Here is a 19,580-nt window from a genome sequence, read left to right on the forward strand (position 1 = left end):
TTTTGGTACTTTAGGGTTGAAGTAACTTTGGAAACTCGCTGGGTCTTGTCTCAAACGATCATTGGTAAGGTGAGAAACTACTAACTCTTGTTAATTAATGATAGTTATGAGCCCTAGTTTGATTTTGTAGTATTTATGTAGAATTAGAGTGAGATATATGTTTTGGAAGCAAATTTAGTGATATCGGTGACTAGAAAGTGAACAGTGGAGGTTGAGTTTTCTTTCGGTGAGACTTCGGGGCTTTGGACACTTGAAAAATGGAGATATTTGTGGTGCTTTGGTATTAGGGAGAAATTGGCCAATGTATGGTTTTGGTTTCTCATAGATAATATATAATGTATTGTGAAAACTTAGACTAGACGACTTAGGATAAGTTGAATTATGTATTCGGTGCATATCTAGTGGTTTTTGTTAATGTAATATGTGTTGAAATGATGCGGTATGGTCAGTTTGTTGGTTGTTGATATGATTGTGGTTGATGGTTGATGAGACTTGATGACCTGAGTATAATTATTGATGTGTTGATGCATTGCATTGTTTTGATTGAGAATTGTTGGGGTAAAATTGTTGAGATTAAGTAATTGATATGTTATGGAAGGGATGATAAGGGTATGGAGTTGTTTGGCTGAAATTTGGTGTGTTTTGGATTGTGAAACTTTGATTTGAAATTAAGAATTTGGAAAGAATGGGGTTTTTGGTGTTTTGTTACAAAAAAGTGATTTTTAACAAAGTTCGGCAGATCATAACTTGAGCCTCAGATTTTGAATTTGAATGAAATTTATTTCAAATTAAAGATAATTTCAAGAGTTTCAAAACGGTTTAAAGATTTTGAAAATTGGATTGTAAAGGAAGTTATGAGCGTCGGAAGTTAGGTGTATAAAACTGATTTTTAATGACTTAACAGCTTTTGAAGAAAAGAGAGTGTCGCGTACACGACCTGCACATGCGACGCGAGCTATGCTTACTGTTTTGTAATCTCGCGTAAGTGAGGCAAGGCCTGCGTACGTGGAACCCAACTTTTGAAAGCTCGCGTATGCGAGAGTACACACACGACGCTAGCACACTTCCCTATTTTGCAATCTCGCATACGCGGACATAGTCTCGCGTACACGACCCCCTATTTTAGCCTAAAATGAGATTTTTTAGTGTTAAGTCAATCCTCTATCTTTCCAAATCTTTTTAACCCCTGTTTAAAATCCGTTAACGAGTCTTCAAGCTCTAGAAAAAGGGTGGGCATGTTGTAGAAGTTAAACAGAAAGTTCAGAAGAGATTGAGAAGTGAATGGCTGAGTTGTTAAGGCAATGAAGTGATAACTGAATAAATGAGGCGTTGATTATGCTGAATTAGATATTGAGTAATGGCTTTAGGGAAAGATGAGTAACTCCTAATTCGAGACATAACTTTGAGAATAGATGCGTAATCCCTATGTATGATGCGATTTTAAGGGTAGACGAGTAATTTCTATCCGAGTCATGGCCTGTGGATAGACAAGTAATCCCTACCCGGGTTATGGTTTGAGGCACCTACCTGAGTAGACGAGTAATACTTATTCTGGATTGGGTGAAACACCAGCATGAAGAGATGAGTAATTCCTATTTCATGTTGTGGTATTCTGTCTAGGGTTCGTTATCAGACATATCGGGTTTGGTTGTAGATGATATCATCGGTCATAGGGCATACAGGCATCATGTGCATTTGTGTAACTTATTTTAGAATGCTTTATTCTAGCTTGCCTAATTGATTAATCTGTAAATAATTGTTACTTGTCTTATCTGCTGTAACTGTTACCTATACTTGTGTTTTCTTTGTTTGCATTGTATGTTTATGCAACTGAGAGACCTCTCGTGTGGCGGAAGTGTAATGAGGGTAGTTCTACCGGTGTTTTGGAGGGTTAGAGGAGGTAAAAGTAAAGTGTTGAGTTAGAATTAGATTTGGAACTCAAGTGCCTTAGATAGTTTATTTGATTTCTAGTTTAATTTATAACTCAAAGTTTTAAATCTGAGTGTCGGAGTTCTACGATCGCCTCTGACTTTCTCAAAACCTTATATATTATGTATGTGGGTACCATCACCATGTTGAGAGCCCCCGGTTCTCATTCCATACATATGTTATCCTTTTCAGATGCAGGTCGAGAGACACCTCGCTAGGCGTTTGGATTTACTCTGCAAGCGAAGTTGGGATGTTGGTTCTGATCTTTTACTATGTATATAAATGTATCTAGACTTTTCTCCACTTATGTATATATATGTATCTAGACTTTTCTCCACTTGTATGTTATGTTTATATGTTATGTTTGATCTTCCTAGAGGCTTTATGGAGAACTAAGTGTTTATTTTGAGTATTTTGGGGAGACTTTGGGTTATATATATGTATATATGTATGTAAGTATTCTCTAACCGACCTTGGCTTCGTAGGACGAACTCAAAGCTTGAAATTTTGTATCTTTTGATACTCCACTCTTGTGTGTGTGTGTGTGTGTGTGTGTGTGTGTGTGTGTGTGTGTGTGTGTGTGTGTGTGTGTGTGTGTACGCGAGTTTCAGCTACATGAGCATTCCACTTTTATTTTTCTGATTTTGTTTAAGCTTTCCTTAAGGCTCCTCGATCACTAAATCCTTTCAACTATTACTATGTATATATTTTATTTTAGAGGTCGTGATACCTCACCACCTCTATTTTACAACTTAAGCATAAAGCTTTGTGTAGTAGGGTGTTACAAAATAAATGAACAAATTAAACAACTAATTCAAGTAACTACTAAAATATTAAACAATGACAAAATTCTTATCGGTCTACTCTTCGCCTTCATGAAGGTCACTGATCCACCTGTATACTTTGATGACCTGGGCAAAGCCCTGTTAGCAACGTTCGTCAAATGGCGATGCTTGAACCCTTCATCATGAGTGAAATAGGTCTCCAGTTCCTTCTTGATGGCTGGACGGATCCACAACATTAGGTGATCGTGCCCTTTTACAAACATCACTCATCATCTACTAAAAATGTTTAGCTTTCTGGTAATCGTAGATTTTTTTTATCATGAGATTATGTTCTACATCGCATATGAATTTCAACTGTACAAAGTGATTCATCAATATTAGTTAGTTAAAATAAAACACAGTTCAAATACAGTTAATTAATTCAATATTATTGAGTTCTTACTGCCTACTCTAAACCCATCGATCTTTGGTCTCAGCCGAGATCTACGTGTAGGTCGGTCATGGGTGGTCGTACATTAACTTAATGACGTATGAGATCTCTTGTGTATAAGCATTGGGGTTTGGTGAAAATTTAACAGAGAAAAAACTTAACATTAACAAACACATAGAAATGCATAAACCCAATATTAACAAACGTAAGATTAAAAAATTGTATATGCTCATGCCTGTATGCCATCTGGTAAAATCCTCAACCGGATAATAGGTAGTGGTGGAGGGGCATCCTGCTGGGGGCACTCAAGGAATCACCCACCACAGGCTGTGTCATCGCTAGATCTACAGGGGGATAGTAGAAGGAGGCATGTAGTTCGTGTTTGGGACTATGATGAATTGCTGGTCCGCTGAACCCACCTGTGACGTCACAGGTCGACGATGTAGTTGGGGTAGAGGGTGATGACTGGGGAGTCCTTAGGGATTTGGTGGAAGCCCGCCCTCTATCACGACCACTAAACCACTCGACCTACCTCTGCTACCTGTCGTCATATTTGCACAGTGAATATATTACAAACACTAATCAAAACACAATTAAATTCACCAACTCTAAACATATTAATACACTCATTACAGTAAACATATTAATAATATAACAAACGCCAATAAATAATAACATAATAAGAAACTCAAGATATAACAAATAATTATAACAAATATAATAAAACGTATGAATAACAAATAACCCAAAATAATTAAAATCAGAATTTTAAGGAGGAACCAATTCATGTCACAATTAACACAAATATCTATCAACCCTAAACATAATTTTAAGACTTTCGAAAGCATAATTTTAATTTTTCAATTTCACTCAAAATCTTATAAAAACTTTGACAGAATCTCCCCTAAAATTTGGATTTCTCCACCCCTTAAGGGTTCCATCCAAACCAAATATCCATCCAAGCCAACATACAAGGGTTGAAAGTCTAATCCATCCACCAAGAGGTTTCAATCATTTTTACTAACCAACTCAAATGCACAATACATTTAATAGATATTCAAAGCAATTTAGCTTTGTAAAATAAACAAACACGAAATCATATAATTTATTTTAATTTCTCCATCATCAAACCAATTTTAATAACCAGAATAATCACACAAATCTAACATAATCAACACAAATCCTATTTCATACTAACTAATAACAAATACGAACAAAATCTAAATTACTATATGATAACCAAAATGCAAATCCTACACAAAGTTAACCCTAATTCCTAAATTAACATATATTAATCAAATCCTAAATTCCTAAATTAACATATAACTAATCCCTAAATTAACATATAAATAAACGGCAATGACGATGGTGTAATGTGGTGCGACAATAAAAAACTGGCTGGTTTTTGGTGCACAAAATTGTGATCATCAATGGCGCCATCAACATGGTACGCTCAATTGCAATCTCAACCCTTTATCACAACTTCGCACAACTAACCAGCAAGTGCACTGGGTCGTCCAAGTAATAAACCTTACGCGAGTAAGGGTCGATCCCACAGAGATTGTTGGTATGAAGCAAGCTATGGTCATTTTGTAAATCTTAGTCAGGCAGACTCAAATGGTTATGGAGGATAACACAAAATGTAAAATAAGGATAGAGATACTTATGTAGTTCATTGGTGAGAATTTTAGATAAGCGTATGGAGATGCTTTGTCCCTTCCATCTCTCTGCTTTCCTACTGTCTTCATCCAATCCTTCTTATTCCTTTCCATGGCAAGTTGTATGTAGGGTTTCACCGTTGTCAATGGCTACCTCCCATCCTCTCAGTGAACATGTTCAACGCGCTCTATCACAGCACGGCTATTCAGCTGTCGGTTCTCGATCATGTCAGAATAGAATCCAGTGATTCTTTTGTGTCTGTCACTAACGCCCCACAATCGTGAGTTTGAAGCTCGTCACAGTCATTCAATCCTTGAATCCTACTCAGAATACCACAGACAAGGTTTAGACCTTCTGGATTCTCTTGAATGCCGCCATCAATTCTAGCTTATACCACAAAGATTCCGATTAAGAAATCCAAGAGATAAACATTCAAGCCTTGTTTGCTTGTAGAACGGAAGTGGTTGTCAGGCACGCGTTCATAAGTGAGAATGATGATAAACGTCACATAATCATCACATTCATCATGTTCTTGGGTGCGAATGAATATCTTAGAACAAGAATAAGCTGAATTGAATAGAAGAACAATAGTAATTGCATTAATACTCGAGGTACAGCAGAGCTCCACACCTTAATCTATGGTGTGTAGAATCTCCACCGTTGAAAATACATAAGAACAACGTCTAGGCATGGTCGAATGGCCAACTTCCCAAAGAGGGTTCTGATAAACCCCATTTTTAGGGTTTATCTTGTATTGAATTTAGAGTATTTTGATAACCTTTTGTCACATTTAGCCTATGAATTAGCATGGTTTTGTTATCTCTCCCATATTTATGCTTAAGTGTAAAAACATGCTTTTTAAGCCTTATTTTGACGAATTCTAATTTCTCCTTGATTCCATAAGATGCCTTGATGTGTTTGCTAGTAATTCCAGGATTGAAATAGGCTAGGCATGGATCAAAGGAAGCAAGGAAGGAAGCATACAAGTGGAGAGAAGCATAAAAAGTCAAAGAAGCAAAGTCAGCCATGCACGCGCACGCGCACAAGGCGCCTGCGCGCACATTGCAGAATTGACCAGGGATGTGCACGCGTACCGTGCGCGTACGCGTCGATGACCGCACATGACTTCATTAAAGCAACACGTGTCTGGCAATTTGAGAGGGTTCTGAACCCATTTTTGGCGCCAAATGCTGATAGAAAGGAATAAAAGGATGAAGGATTAAGGGGAAGAAAGGAATCTAGCATATAGCATAATTAGGATTAGTTTAGAGTTAGTTTTTAGAGAGAGAAGCTCTCACTTCTCTCTAGAATTAGGATTAGGTTTAGGTTAATCTCTCTTCTTAGATCTAGGTTTAATTCATGCTTTGATTCACTTTTTCTTTACCAATTCTTAATCTTCTCCTCCTCCTCTTTCTAGTTATGTGCTTTAATAATTATAATTCTTCATTTTGTTTTGGATAGATTGTTGTTCCTTTGTTTTCTTTCAATAATGTAATTTGAGGTAATTCATGATAATTGTGATTTCCTTGATTGTTGTTGTTAATTCTTTGCAATAATTGTTGTTAGATTTCATTCTTGTTATTGATTTACTATGCTTTCTTTTGTGCCTTCCAAGTGTTTGATGAAATGCTTGGTTGGATTTTAGTGTAGGTTTTGTTCCTCTTGGCCTAGGTAGAGTAATTAGTGACTCTTGAGTTATCTAATTCCTTTGTTGATTGATAATTAGAAGTTGCTAATTGATTTGAATGCCTCTAAAGCTAGTCTTTCCTTTAGGAGTTGATTAGGACTTGAGGAATCAAATTGATTCATCCACTTGACTTTCCTCCATGGTTAGAGGTTAACTAAGTGGTAGCAATGAACAATTCTCATCACAATTGAGAAGGATAACTAGGATAGGACTTCTAGTTCTCATATCTTGCCAAGAGCTTTGCTAGTTGTTAGTTTATTTTCTTTGCCATTTATATTTCTTGTCTAAAATCTTAAAAACCCCAAATATAACTCACAACCAATAACAAAACACTTCATTGCAATTCCTAGGGAGAACGACCCGAGGTCCAATACTTCGGTTTATAAATTTTAGGGGTTTGTACTAGTGACAAACAACTTTTTGTATGAAAGGATTATTGTTTGGTTTAGAAACTATACTTTACAACGAGATTTCATTAGTGAAATTCTAAACCGTCAAAAATCCAATAATCAAAATGGCGCCGTTGCCGGGGATTTGCAATGGTGTTGTGTTATTGGTTATTGTACATATGTGAATATTGTGAATAGGTTTATCTTTTGTTTGTTTCTTAATTTTTGTTAGTTTTATTTTGTTCTCTCACTATGAATTCTCATCTTGGCTTTGAGTTTGGTTCTAATTGTGTTGTAGGAAATGTGGACTTTAATGGCAACATGTACCATGGATGGAACCAACAAAGATGGGAGGAGCCTCAAGGAATTGATCACTCCTATTGGCATCAACCTCCGGATACTTATAGGTATAATTCCCATCCTAATGCATGCCAATTTAACGGCTATGATGACTCTTTTTGTGACACTCAACAACCACCATCATATGCCTATGAATCTCATCCTCAACATGAACCTCAACCATTCTCACAAGCCTTTCATTACCAAACACCGCCCTATGATCCATATCCACCATATGACCAAACCCCCCATACCATACTCTTATGACCATTATGAGCAAGAACCTTTAGAACCACCACAACCCTATCAAGATTACTCCCAAGAACCACCTCAATACACACAATCTCCACAACCTTACCAAGAAGAACCACCTTCCCATTATGAACCCTCTCTCCAAAATAATGAACCTTCTTACTCACCCCAAGCCCCAATAGACGATTCTCTCACTTTGTTACTCCAAGGACAAGAAGCCATGAAGCGGGATACACTTGAGTTTGTGACCAATTTGACCAAGGTGGTGCACACTTTAGCCCACCAATGTTTGAATACTCAAGGTACTTCCATGACCACATGTGAAAAGTCAAAAAGAGAGCAAAGCATGAAGGAGAAATTGGAAAATCCGGAGAAGAAGGAGGAGTCAAATTTTGTGCTAGAACAGTTGGAAGAGCCTATGATCATTGAAGAAAAGGAAGAAGTGGTTGAAGATTTAGGAGATATTGAAAGTCCATGGGAATGTAGCATCATGGAGCACTCTTCCAAGAAGCTTGATATAGATGTTGAGGAGGGTGCGCAACCTCCACGGCATATCATCGTTGGAGACTTGGAAGAGGCTTATCAAGAGATGGATTCAATCATGGATAAATTTCTATCTACAATCGAATTCTCTCCCATTGGACATGAAGTTGAAATTATAGAAGAGTGTGCACAACCTTCCATACCCTTGGTGAGCAATGAGAAAGAGAGCTACCAAGAGGAAAAAGTTAGCATGGTGTATATCGAAATTGAAGAATATGAAGAGGTTGATCAAGAAATGGATTTATTCATCAATGAATTCCTATCCAAAATCGAATCACCTCCCATTAGGCAAGAAATCAAAGTTCTTGAAGGCAACACCAAGCCATGTGATAAAAGGGAAAAGGTTGAAATTGAGGAAGCTCACAAAGAGGTGGAAATACACAAAGAAGAGCACAAGGAGGTAGACCTTGCATTGTCTAAGTGTGGGGAGGTCTCCCTTCCCAAGTCACCATCCAACACAACATTCAAGTGGGTAAAATTCTTATCCCTAAGCTTTACTTTCTCACTTGAATATGGTTTAATTGAAAATGATGGTCAACTTAGAGCTCTTTGTGGAGTTAAAAGTATAAGAGAGTTGTGTAGTGGTTGGAAACGTCATTTTAAGCTCATGATGGTTGCAAGTCCAAAATTCAAGAGCAATGGTTGGTATAGAACCAAATTGCATGGGTCTAGGAAGTTGTTTGGAAGCTTCTTTGAGAATTCCAAGGCCACACCACCCGGATGGAATAATGATGATCAATTTGAAGACGGGTGCGAAGATAAGATATGGGATCCCGGTTCGCTATGTGAAGACCAACTATGGGGATTCATATCTTGGGTAGAACTTTGCCCAAGCTTGATGAAGATGGTTGGAAATTCTGTCAACCAATTGAGAAACATGGATCCTTGGAGATTCAAGGATGAGTACAAACATAAGCCACCATGACAATAAGCACCTCAACATGTCCAACTTAAGGACTTAAACTAAAAGTGATAGGTGGGAGACACCCCACCATGGTAAACTCTTTCCACTCTCTTTTAAATTTGCTTAATAAGTGATTTGAGTTACCATTGTAGGTAGATGTTTCATATAAATTTGTTTGTACAACTTAATTGTTAGCTTAGTCACGTGTATGTTATGTTTAGTAGTAGATGAATAATATCAAATTGCATTTTTGTGAATTGTATGATGGTTGATTGAATAAAGAGTTGTGAGCAGTATGGGGAGCACCCAGCATAATTTTTTAGGCAAAAAAAAAAGCAAATAGGGGGTGGACGCGCGCGCACCATGTACGCGCACGCGTCCCTGAGCGGATGCATCATCACCCACATTCCAGAGAGTTGGGCCTCTCTTGGGCAACCACTATGCCATGAGCCCAACCTGACCCACGCTGACGCGCACTACGTGCGTGCGCGCAGATTATGAGAACATGAAAGTTCACGCAGACGCGCACCTGCCGCGCCCGCGTCGATCTGCTGCTGCAATTTTTTTTAGCCAAGCCCCAGAGAGTTGAGCCGGATCTGGGCCAGCTTTAAGCCCCCAGCCCAACTCGATTTGCGCGGACACACACTTGCCGCGTGCGCGCCCATATGCCCAGGGAGGAACAGACGTGAGCGCACGCATCGCGCTAGCGCGCCTTATCACAAATTACCAACGTACGCGCAGGTGCACTTGCCGCGCGCGCGTCCCTTACATGCTGCCGCCACTCTAGGCTTTTGCCCCGAGAGTTGGGCGCGCGTCAAGCCCACTCTAAGCTTCAGGCCCAACCCCATGTACGCGTGCGCGCGCTGTACGCGCACGCGCCGTTGCATAGTCTGCCAATCTACGCTTGAGCGCACTGCACGCTCACGCGTGGGTCCCTAGTTTTATCAATGTACGCGGACGCGCATGGTGCGCGCTCGCGTCGATTCAAAAAAATAGGATAACCCTAGTGCGCGAAGGACACTGCGCAGTCGCGCACTCTCTCTTTCTCCCTCACCATTTCCATCTTCTTCTTCTCACCTCAACCGCCGTCACAGCGGCGCCATCGCCGCCACCGCACGGCCAACCTCCTTCTCTCACCATCAACCCCTATCGCTCTCTCTCTCTCTCTCTCTCTCTCTCTCTCTCTCTCATCCACTCACTCTACTCTCTACTCTCTCGCACATCCCACACGCCGCTGCAGTCACCGTCATCCTCACCGCCACCGTCCACGGCGGCGCAACTTCTGATTCTGCTGCCCCTCTCATAATTCCCTTCCCATTCTCTGTTGTTCCCCCGCTCCCAGGTTCCTGTTTATACTCTATTTGTTTTTAATTGTTCAATTTTGTTAGCTTCTGTAACTTTCTGTTAGTTAGTTTGAATTCAAATGTTGCATGTTAGGTTAGTTAGAAATATTTGCGGTTAGGTAGCTAGGACTGGATAGAGGATTTTAGGCCTGATAAGTGCTCTGTATGTGCATATTTGCTGTTTGTTTCCTTGGGTACTGTATGTTGATTTTGGGTTGCTATTTTGTGCAAATTGTGTTGTCTGAATGCCATACAACTACTGCTGTGCTTAATTGATGTTGCTTCCTTGCTAATTATGCTATTTTGCTACCCGGGAATGTCCAATTTTAAGCCAGAATGCTGCCCAATTTTTAAGAAATCTATTTTCATTTTAATCTCTATTGTAATTTGGGCTAATTTTCGTTTCCTTTCAACTTCCCGGATTTGCACCAATCATTGTGAACATGAACCACAACTTCTCTTTTATTTGAGCCTAAATATCGTCATACCACTAATACACTTTTCTAACTCACTAATTTCTTTAACCATTTAACTTCTACTCACATTTAACCCTCTTTAACCATTCTTTCTAAAGTATGATGATTTTCTTGCTTAATGAGTAAGAGTTGCTGCCTTTAGTGAACATTGCATTCTTGGCTTACTTGTTCACTTATGCTTACTTGTTTACCAATTCTTTTCAAGTTCAGTTCAACATCATGATTGTTATTAGCCAATTGTATCCTGAACATGCCTTCTTTGTTACATGCTAAGTGTTTCATTGCTTATATGCTATCATATTTTTCAGGATGTCGGATAAAGGAAAAGCTATAGCTACTGCCTCCAAAAAAAGGAAACATTCTACACCTTCTATCCCCTCCATTTATAAGAATTATGCTAAGAATCCTCTAAATGACGAAGAAAAAGAAAATCAGTTGTTATCTTCTACTGACCCGACTAAGTTCCCCAATCTCTACTGTGAGCTTCGACTTTCCAAGTATCGGACAACAAAACTGAATACCGAGAAGAAGCTTGTTCTCCCCAATGATGTCCGACGGTCCATTACTAGTCGGATCCTTGAGTTGGGTATAGATTTTATTGACAGAGATTTGGGGGATATTAACATCTCTTGGGTGAAGGAATTTTATTGCAACTTCTTCCGTCCCACTTTGGATTCGGTTCAGTTGAGGGGTAGAGAGATCATGATTACTGAGACTGCCATTGAGGAGGCTTTGCAGTGCCGACATATTCCTGATGGCACTTGCGCCCATCAGCAGGCCGAGTTGGCCATACATAGCATGACTTTTGATTATGAGGCGCTTAGGCGCGTGATTGGTTTACCGGATGCTACATGGGTTATGGATGCAAACAATACCAAGCCTAAGGGGATGCTATTTGCTCACTTGACTAGAGAGGCCAGGACTTGGCAGATGATCTTTGCCCACTATGTCTTGCCTACCACTCACTTCTCTGAGATCCCTATGGAGATGCTTTTGCTGATTGGGTGTGTCATGGAGGGGAAGGATGTCTATTTTTCTCGACTTATCCGACAGTGCATGTGGCGGGTGCATATTCGTGGCCTACTTCCATTTCTTACTTTGGTCACGAGTATGGCTGCCCTAGCCGAGGTCCCCTGGTTAGATGACGATGTGATACCACCACCCCCTGATGTAGATGACAGGGAGGTTACTATTCCTTGGGGTGGTTGGGTGCACGAGAAGCCCCCAGCTAGACGCCGTTCTAGAGCTAGAGCAGTAGTTGGGACAGCTGGACCGTCAGCCTCTACAGCAGCTCCATCCTCTTCTACAGCAACAGCTCTATCTTCATCGACAGCTCCACCTTCAGTACCTGAGCCTACTTACCTACTGGTCCAGCGTCTGTTTTGGTTTTTAGAGCGCGAGAGACTCCATGTCAGACGCCGACTGGATCGGATGGGTCAGGCGCTCATCTCTCTTGGCGCTGAGTTACTTCCGCTTCCCGACTCTTGGTGGACGAAATTGTGATCTTTAATTAATGGCTCCTTGGCATGTGCCAAGGAGAACTAATTTAATTAACTGATTACTTGCTCAGAGCACAATTCCGTTCAACTAACCAGCAAGTGTACTGGGTCGTCCAAGTAATACCTTACGTGAGTAAGGGTCGAATCCACAGAGATTATTGGTTTGAAGCAATCAATATTTATTTTATTAGTCTTAGTTAGGATGTCAACAAGATTATTTGGATTAAAAGTGAAATTATTGGAATTGATAAAAGAGGGAACAATGTTACTTTGATTTGCAGTACTGGAGAATATGTTGGAGTTTTGGAGATGCTTTATCCTTTGAATTTCTACTTTTCCTTGAGATCCTCTTCTCACACGCAGGTTCCTTCCATGGCAAGCTCTATGTAGGGTGTCACCGTTGTCAATGGCTACTTCCCATCCTCGCAGTGAAAACTATGCACGCACTCTGTCACAGTACGGCTAATCACCGGTTGGTTCCCGCTCCTACTGGAATAGAATCACTCTTTTGCGTCTGTCACTAACGCCCAGCAGGTTAAAGTTTGAAGCACGTCACAGTCATTCAATCCCGGAATCCTACTCGGAATACCACAGACAAGGTTTAGACTTTCCGGATTCTCATGAATGCCGCCATCAATCCGGCTTATACCACGAAGATTCTGTTGGGGAATCTAAGAGATATTCATTCAATCTGATGTAGAACGGAGGTGGTTGTCAGGCACACGTTCATGGGTTGAGGAAGGTGATGAGTGTCACGGATCATCACCTTCTCCACAGTTAAGCGCGAATAAACATCTTAGATAAGAACAAGCGTGTTTGAATGGAAAACAAAGGAATTGTATTAAATCATCGAGACGCTGCAGAGCTCCTCACCCCCAACAATGGAGTTTAGAGACTCATGCCGTCACAAAGTATGTAATTCAGATCTGAAAATGTCATGTGGTACAAGAAATGTCTGTAAAAGTTGTTTAAATAGTAAACTAGTAACCTAGGTTTACAGAAAATGAATACACTAAGATAATTGGTGCAGAAATCCACTTCTGGGGCCCACTTGGTGTGTGCTGGGGCTGAGACTAAAGCTTTCCACGTGCAAAGGCCTTTCTTGGCGTCAAACTTTGAGTTATGACGTGTTTTGGGCGTTCAACTCCGGATAATGACGTTTTTCTGGCGTTTAACTCCAGACAGCAGCATGAACTTGGCGTTTAACGCCAAGTTACGTCGTCTATCCTCGCTCAAAGTATGGACTATTATATATTGCTGGAAAGCCCTGGATGTCTACTTTCCAACGCCGTTGAGAGCGCGCCAATTGGACTCCTGTAGCTCCAGAAAATCCATTTCGAGTGCAGGGAGGTCAGGATCCAACAGCATCAGCAGTCCTTTTTCAGCCTAAGTCAGATTTTTGCTCAGCTCCCTCAATTTCAGTCAGAAAATACCTGAAATCACAGAAAAACACACAAACTCATAGTAAAGTCCAGAAATATGATTTTTGCCTAAAAACTAATATTATTTTACTAAAAACTAACTAAAACATACTAAAATCTACATGAAATTACCCCCAAAAAGCGTACAAAATATCCGCTCATCAACTCTCCGGCCTCTGATGAGCAGGATCATCAGGAGGAGGATGCGGAGGCACCGACTCAGCAGGATGCCCCTCCAGATGCCCCAGACACCACAGAGACACATCAGACCCATGCAGAGCGGGTCCCACAGCCACAGCCACAGCCAGAGCCAGAGCCTACCGTTGTACCTTCCACTGATCCTCCGGTTTAGCATCGAGGACGATGCTTGATCTTAAGTGTGGGGAGGGGACCGGTGAACTTTTCGGCTACTCTCCTAGTTATCTTGCGTTGCATACCTTTTGTATATATTTGATGCATTTTGAGTTTATTTTGGATACCTTTACTGCTTATTTTGGATTTTAGACATTTTGATGCTTTTGGATATTTTTAGATATCTTGGATGATAGATTCCATACTTTTACTTGGATTTGTCTTTATACATTTTTTGCATACATTTTTTGCATATCTTTCTTTTTAGTTTGGGTTGTGATTAGAAATCATACTTTGAATTGCAAAAACTTAGTCACCCTTTTTGCATAAGAAATTGGTTTTAAGTGAAAAAGGAAAGGGTGAACTAAGGAAATTTTTGAACTTTTCAATCACAACAATGCTTAGTCAAATATTGAGATTTTTCAAGAAATGTAAATATAGGGTACCAACCCAATTGATTGAAGAAAATTCTTGGTGAAACTTGCTTGAATTCATACTTTGTGAAGCATGTATTGAGCCTAGAACACAAGCTTGTGAGACTTGAGCCTATTGATGTGGTTACATTTTATAACCACTTATTTTCCATTCTTGAGTGAAATTGTTCTCTATCTATGACTGTGATCCTTGATTTGTTTGATTCTATATGTCCATTTATTTCTTGTATTCATGCATTTGTATGATTGAGGCCATTATTTCATTAGCCCACTTACCCAAATAGCCAACCTTTTACTCCCCATTGTTAGCCAATTTTGAGCCTATGCTTAACCAACTTATTCTCATTCTAGCACATTACAAGCCCAAGGCGGAAAACCAATGAAAGTCCCTTGTTTGGATCTTTGATTAGCCTAGACTAGTGAGAGTGTTTATTATTCAATGTGGTGAGGCTTGGGAACATTGGATGGGACAAAAAGGGTAGTTCACTTTCATGTTTAGGAATTGGGTACATACTCATGTATTGATTAAATGTATAGACCTTATGCATTGATGTTCTTTATATAGTTTGAAAGAAAAAAAAAGAGAAAAATGAAAAGAAAAAGAAATAAAAGTGAAAAAGAAAAAAAAAGAGAAACGAAAAGAAAAAAAATGTATATAGAAAAATAAAGAAAAAAAAAGAGAAGAAAAAAATAATAAAAGGGGACAAAATGCCCCAAGGTGAAGTTCAACAAAAGGGAATCAATGCATAAGTGTTATGAATCAAGAAATAAGATGCATGAATATGTAAGAAAAAAAGTGAAGAATGGGTAGTTAGAGTAGTTTGAATTTGTATAGGTCATTATATAGGTTAGGTGGGAAAGTCTATACTAATCCAAGATCCAAACTCTAGTCCACTTAACCATAAATGAACCTACCTTGACCCTAACCCCATTACAACCTAAATGGAAGACCTCATGATAAATGTAGGCATGCATTGAATAAATGTTGATTGTTAGAAGAAAAATCAAATTTTGGAAAGCTTGAATAGAAGAGAATTGAGTGAATTAACCCTTAAACACTTGAGTAAACAGAGCGGATACACATCCGATGAGGGTTCAAAAGTTCAATTACATGTATTCACCCATATTATCTATATTCTTGCAAGCTTGAATTTCTTTTTGATAATTCAATACAATTGTGGTTTGGACTTAACTCCTATTGCCCTAACTATTATGCTTACACATGTTCTCTTGGGAATTGATTTGTTTGAACTAAGCATTTGCATTTACTTTAGGTAGTTGCATTTAGATAGGACTCATATAGTTTAGTTGCATTCAATAAATGTCACACCCCTTAGTTCCTTCTTATTTTAGCATGAGGACATGCTAAGGTCTAAGTGTGGGGAGGTTGATAAACCCCATTTTTAGGGTTTATCTTGTATTGAATTTAGAGTATTTTGATAACCTTTTGTCACATTTAGCCTATGAATTAGCATGATTTTGTTATCTCTCCCATATTTATGCTTAAGTGTAAAAACATGCTTTTTAAGCCTTATTTTGATGAATTCTAATTTCTCCTTGATTCCATAAGATGCCTTGATGTGTTTGCTAGTAATTCCAGGATTGAAATAGGCTAGGCATGGATCAAAGGAAGCAAGGAAGGAAGCATACAAGTGGAGAGAAGCATAAAAAGTCAAAGAAGCAAAGTCAGCCATGCACACGCACACGCACAAGGCGCCCGCACGCACATTGCAGAATCGACCAGGGACGCGCACTCGTACCGTGCGCGCACGCGTCGATGACCGCACATGACTTCATTAAAGCAACACGTGCCTGGCGATTTGAGAGGGTTTCTGAACCCATTTTTGGCGCCAAATGCTGATAGAAAGGAATAAAAGGATGAAGGATTAAGGGGAAGAAAGGAATCTAGCATATAGCATAATTAGGATTAGTTTAGAGTTAGTTTTTAGAGAGAGAAGCTCTCACTTCTCTCTAGAATTAGGATTAGGTTTAGGTTAATCTCTCTTCTTAGATCTAGGTTTAATTCATGCTTTGATTCACTTTTCCTTTACCAATTCTTAATCTTCTCCTCCTCCTCTTTCTAGTTATGTGCTTTAATAATTGTAATTCTTCATTTTGTTTTGGATAGATTGTTGTTCCTTTGTTTTCTTTCAATAATGCAATTTGAGGTAATTCATGATAATTGTGATTTCCTTGATTGTTGTTGTTAATTATTTGCAATAATTGTTGTCAGATTTCATTCTTGTTATTGATTTACTATGCTTTCTTTTGTTCCTTCCAAGTGTTTGATGAAATGCTTGGTTGGATTTTAGTGTAGGTTTTGTTCCTCTTGGACTAGGTAGAGTAATTAGTGACTCTTGAGTTATCTAATTCCTTTGTTGATTGATAATTAGAAGTTGCCAATTGATTTGAATGCCTCTAAAGCTAGTCTTTCCTTTAGGAGTTGATGAGGACTTGAGGAATCAAATTGATTCATCCATTTGAATTTCCTCCATGGTTAGAGGTTAACTAAGTGGTAGCAGTGAACAATTCTCATCACAATTGAGAAGGATAACTAGGATAGGACTTCTAGTTCTCATATCTTGCCAAGAGCTTTGCTAGTTGTTAGTTTATTTTCTTTGCCATTTATATTTCTTGTCTAAAATCTTAAAAACCCCAAATATAACTCACAACCAATAACAAGACACTTCATTGCAATTCCTAGGGAGAACGACCCGAGGTCCAATACTTCGGTTTATAAATTTTAGGGGTTTGTACTAGTGACAAACAACTTTTTGTATGAAAGGATTATTGTTTGGTTTAGAAACTATACTTTACAACGAGATTTCATTAGTGAAATTCTAAACTCATAGTAAATTCCAGAAAAGTGAATTTTAACTAAAAACTAATAAAAATATAATAAAAACTAACTAAAACATACTAAAAACACTAAAAACAATGCCAAAAAGCATACAAATTATCCGCTCATCACAACACCAAACTTAAATTGTTGCTTGTCCCCAAGCAACTGAAGATCAAATAAGAATAAAGGAAGAGAATATGCAATGAATTCCAAAAACATCTATGAAGATCAGTATTAATTAGATGAGCGGAGCTTTTAGCTTCTTGCCTCTGAACAGTTTTGGCATCTCACTTTATCCTTTGAAATTCAGAATGATGGGCTTCTATAGGAACTCAGAATCCAGATAGTGTTATTGATTCTCCTAGTTAAGTATGATGATTCTTGAACATAGCTACTTTATGAGTCTTGGATGTGGCCCAAAGCACTATGTCTTCCAGTATTACCACCGGATACATACATGCCACAGACACATAACTGGGTGAACCTTTTCAGATTGTGACTCAGCTTTGCTAGAGTCCCCAATTAGAGGTATCCAAGGTTCTTAAGCACACTCTTTTTGCCTTGGATCACAACTTTATTATTTCTCTCTTTTTTTGAATCCAATGCTTTTTCTTGCTTCAAGAATCATTTTTATGATTTTTCAGATCCTCAGTAACATGTCTCCTTTTTCATCATTCTTTCAAGAGCCTACATTCATGAACAACAAATTCAAAAGACATATGCACTGTTCAAGCATACATTCAGAAGTCAAAGTGTTGCCATGGTGGACGAAATTGTGATAAAAGAGTTCTAGGCACTGTTAGAGAAGCTCACAACTCCGTTCAACTTAACCAGCAAGTGTACTGGGTCATCCAAGTAATACCTTACGTGCGTAAGGGTCGATCCCACAGAGATTGTTGGTATGAAGCAAGCTATGGTCACCTTGTACATCTCAGTTAAGTGGATTCATAGGGTCAAATGTAATTGGATTAGATAATTAAAAGATAAATAAAATAAAAAGGGATAGAAATACTTATATAAATCAATAGTAGAAATTTCAGATAGGCGTGTGGAGATGCTAGAATCCTTTCGAATCTCTACTTTCTTACTACTTTCCTCCAATCCTTCTTACTCCTTTCCATGGCAAGCTGTATGTAGGGCATCACCATCATCAATAGCTACTTTTAATCCTCTCGGGAAAATGGTCCTATGCGCTGTCACTGCACGGCTAATCGTCTGGAGGCATCACCCTTGACAATGGCTACATCCCATCCTCTCAGTGAAAATGGTCCAAATGCTCTGTCACAGCACGGCTAATCATCTGTCGGTTCTCAATCAGGTTGGAGTAAAATCCATTGATTCTTTTGCGTTTGTCATCACGCCCAGCCTTCAGGAGTTTGAAGCTCGTCACAGTCATTCAATACCGGAATCCTACTCGGAATACCACAGACAAGGTTAGACTTTCTGGATTCCCGGGATCCTACTCGGAATACCACAAACAAGGTTAGACTTTCCGGATCCCCATGAATGCCGCCATCTATCTAGCTTATACCACGAAGATTCTGTTGGGGAATCTAAGAGATATGCGCCCGGCCTAAAGTAGAACGGAAGTGGTTGTCAGTCACGCGCGTTCATAGGTGAGAATGATGATGAGTGTCACGGATCATCACATTCATCAAAGTGTTGTGCAACGTATATCTTGGAATAAGAATAAAAGAGAATTGAATAGAAAATAATAGTGATTGTATTGAAACTTGAGGTACAGCAGGGCTCCACACCCTTAATCTATGGTGTGTAGAAACTCCACCGTTGAAAATACATAAGTGAAAGGTTCAGGCATGGCCGAATGGCCAGCCCCTTGAAACGTGATCAATAGTCTCCTAAGATGATGAATAAAACAAAACTGAGACCAAAGATGTCTAATACAATAGTAAATTATCCTATTTATACTAGACTAGCTACTAGGGTTTACATGAGTAAGTAATTGATGCATAAATCCACTTCCGGGGCCCACTTGGTGTATGTTTGGGCTGAGCATGATCTATCCACGAGCTGAGGCTTTACTTGGAGTTGAACGCCAAGTTATAACGTGTTTTGGGCGTTCAACTCCGGATCATGACGTGTTTCTGGCGTTTAACTCCAGACAGCAGCATGTACTTGGCGTTCAACGCCAAGTTTCATCGTCAATTTCCGAATGAAGTATGGACTATTATATATTGCTGGAAAGCTCTGGATGTCTACTTTCCAACGCCGTTGAGAGCTCGCCATATGGAGTTCTGTAGCTCCAGAAAATCCATTTCGAGTGCAGGGAGGTCAGA

The sequence above is a fragment of the Arachis hypogaea genome, chromosome 1 (assembly GCF_003086295.3).
Source record: "Arachis hypogaea cultivar Tifrunner chromosome 1, arahy.Tifrunner.gnm2.J5K5, whole genome shotgun sequence".
Taxonomy (NCBI): domain Eukaryota; kingdom Viridiplantae; phylum Streptophyta; class Magnoliopsida; order Fabales; family Fabaceae; genus Arachis; species Arachis hypogaea.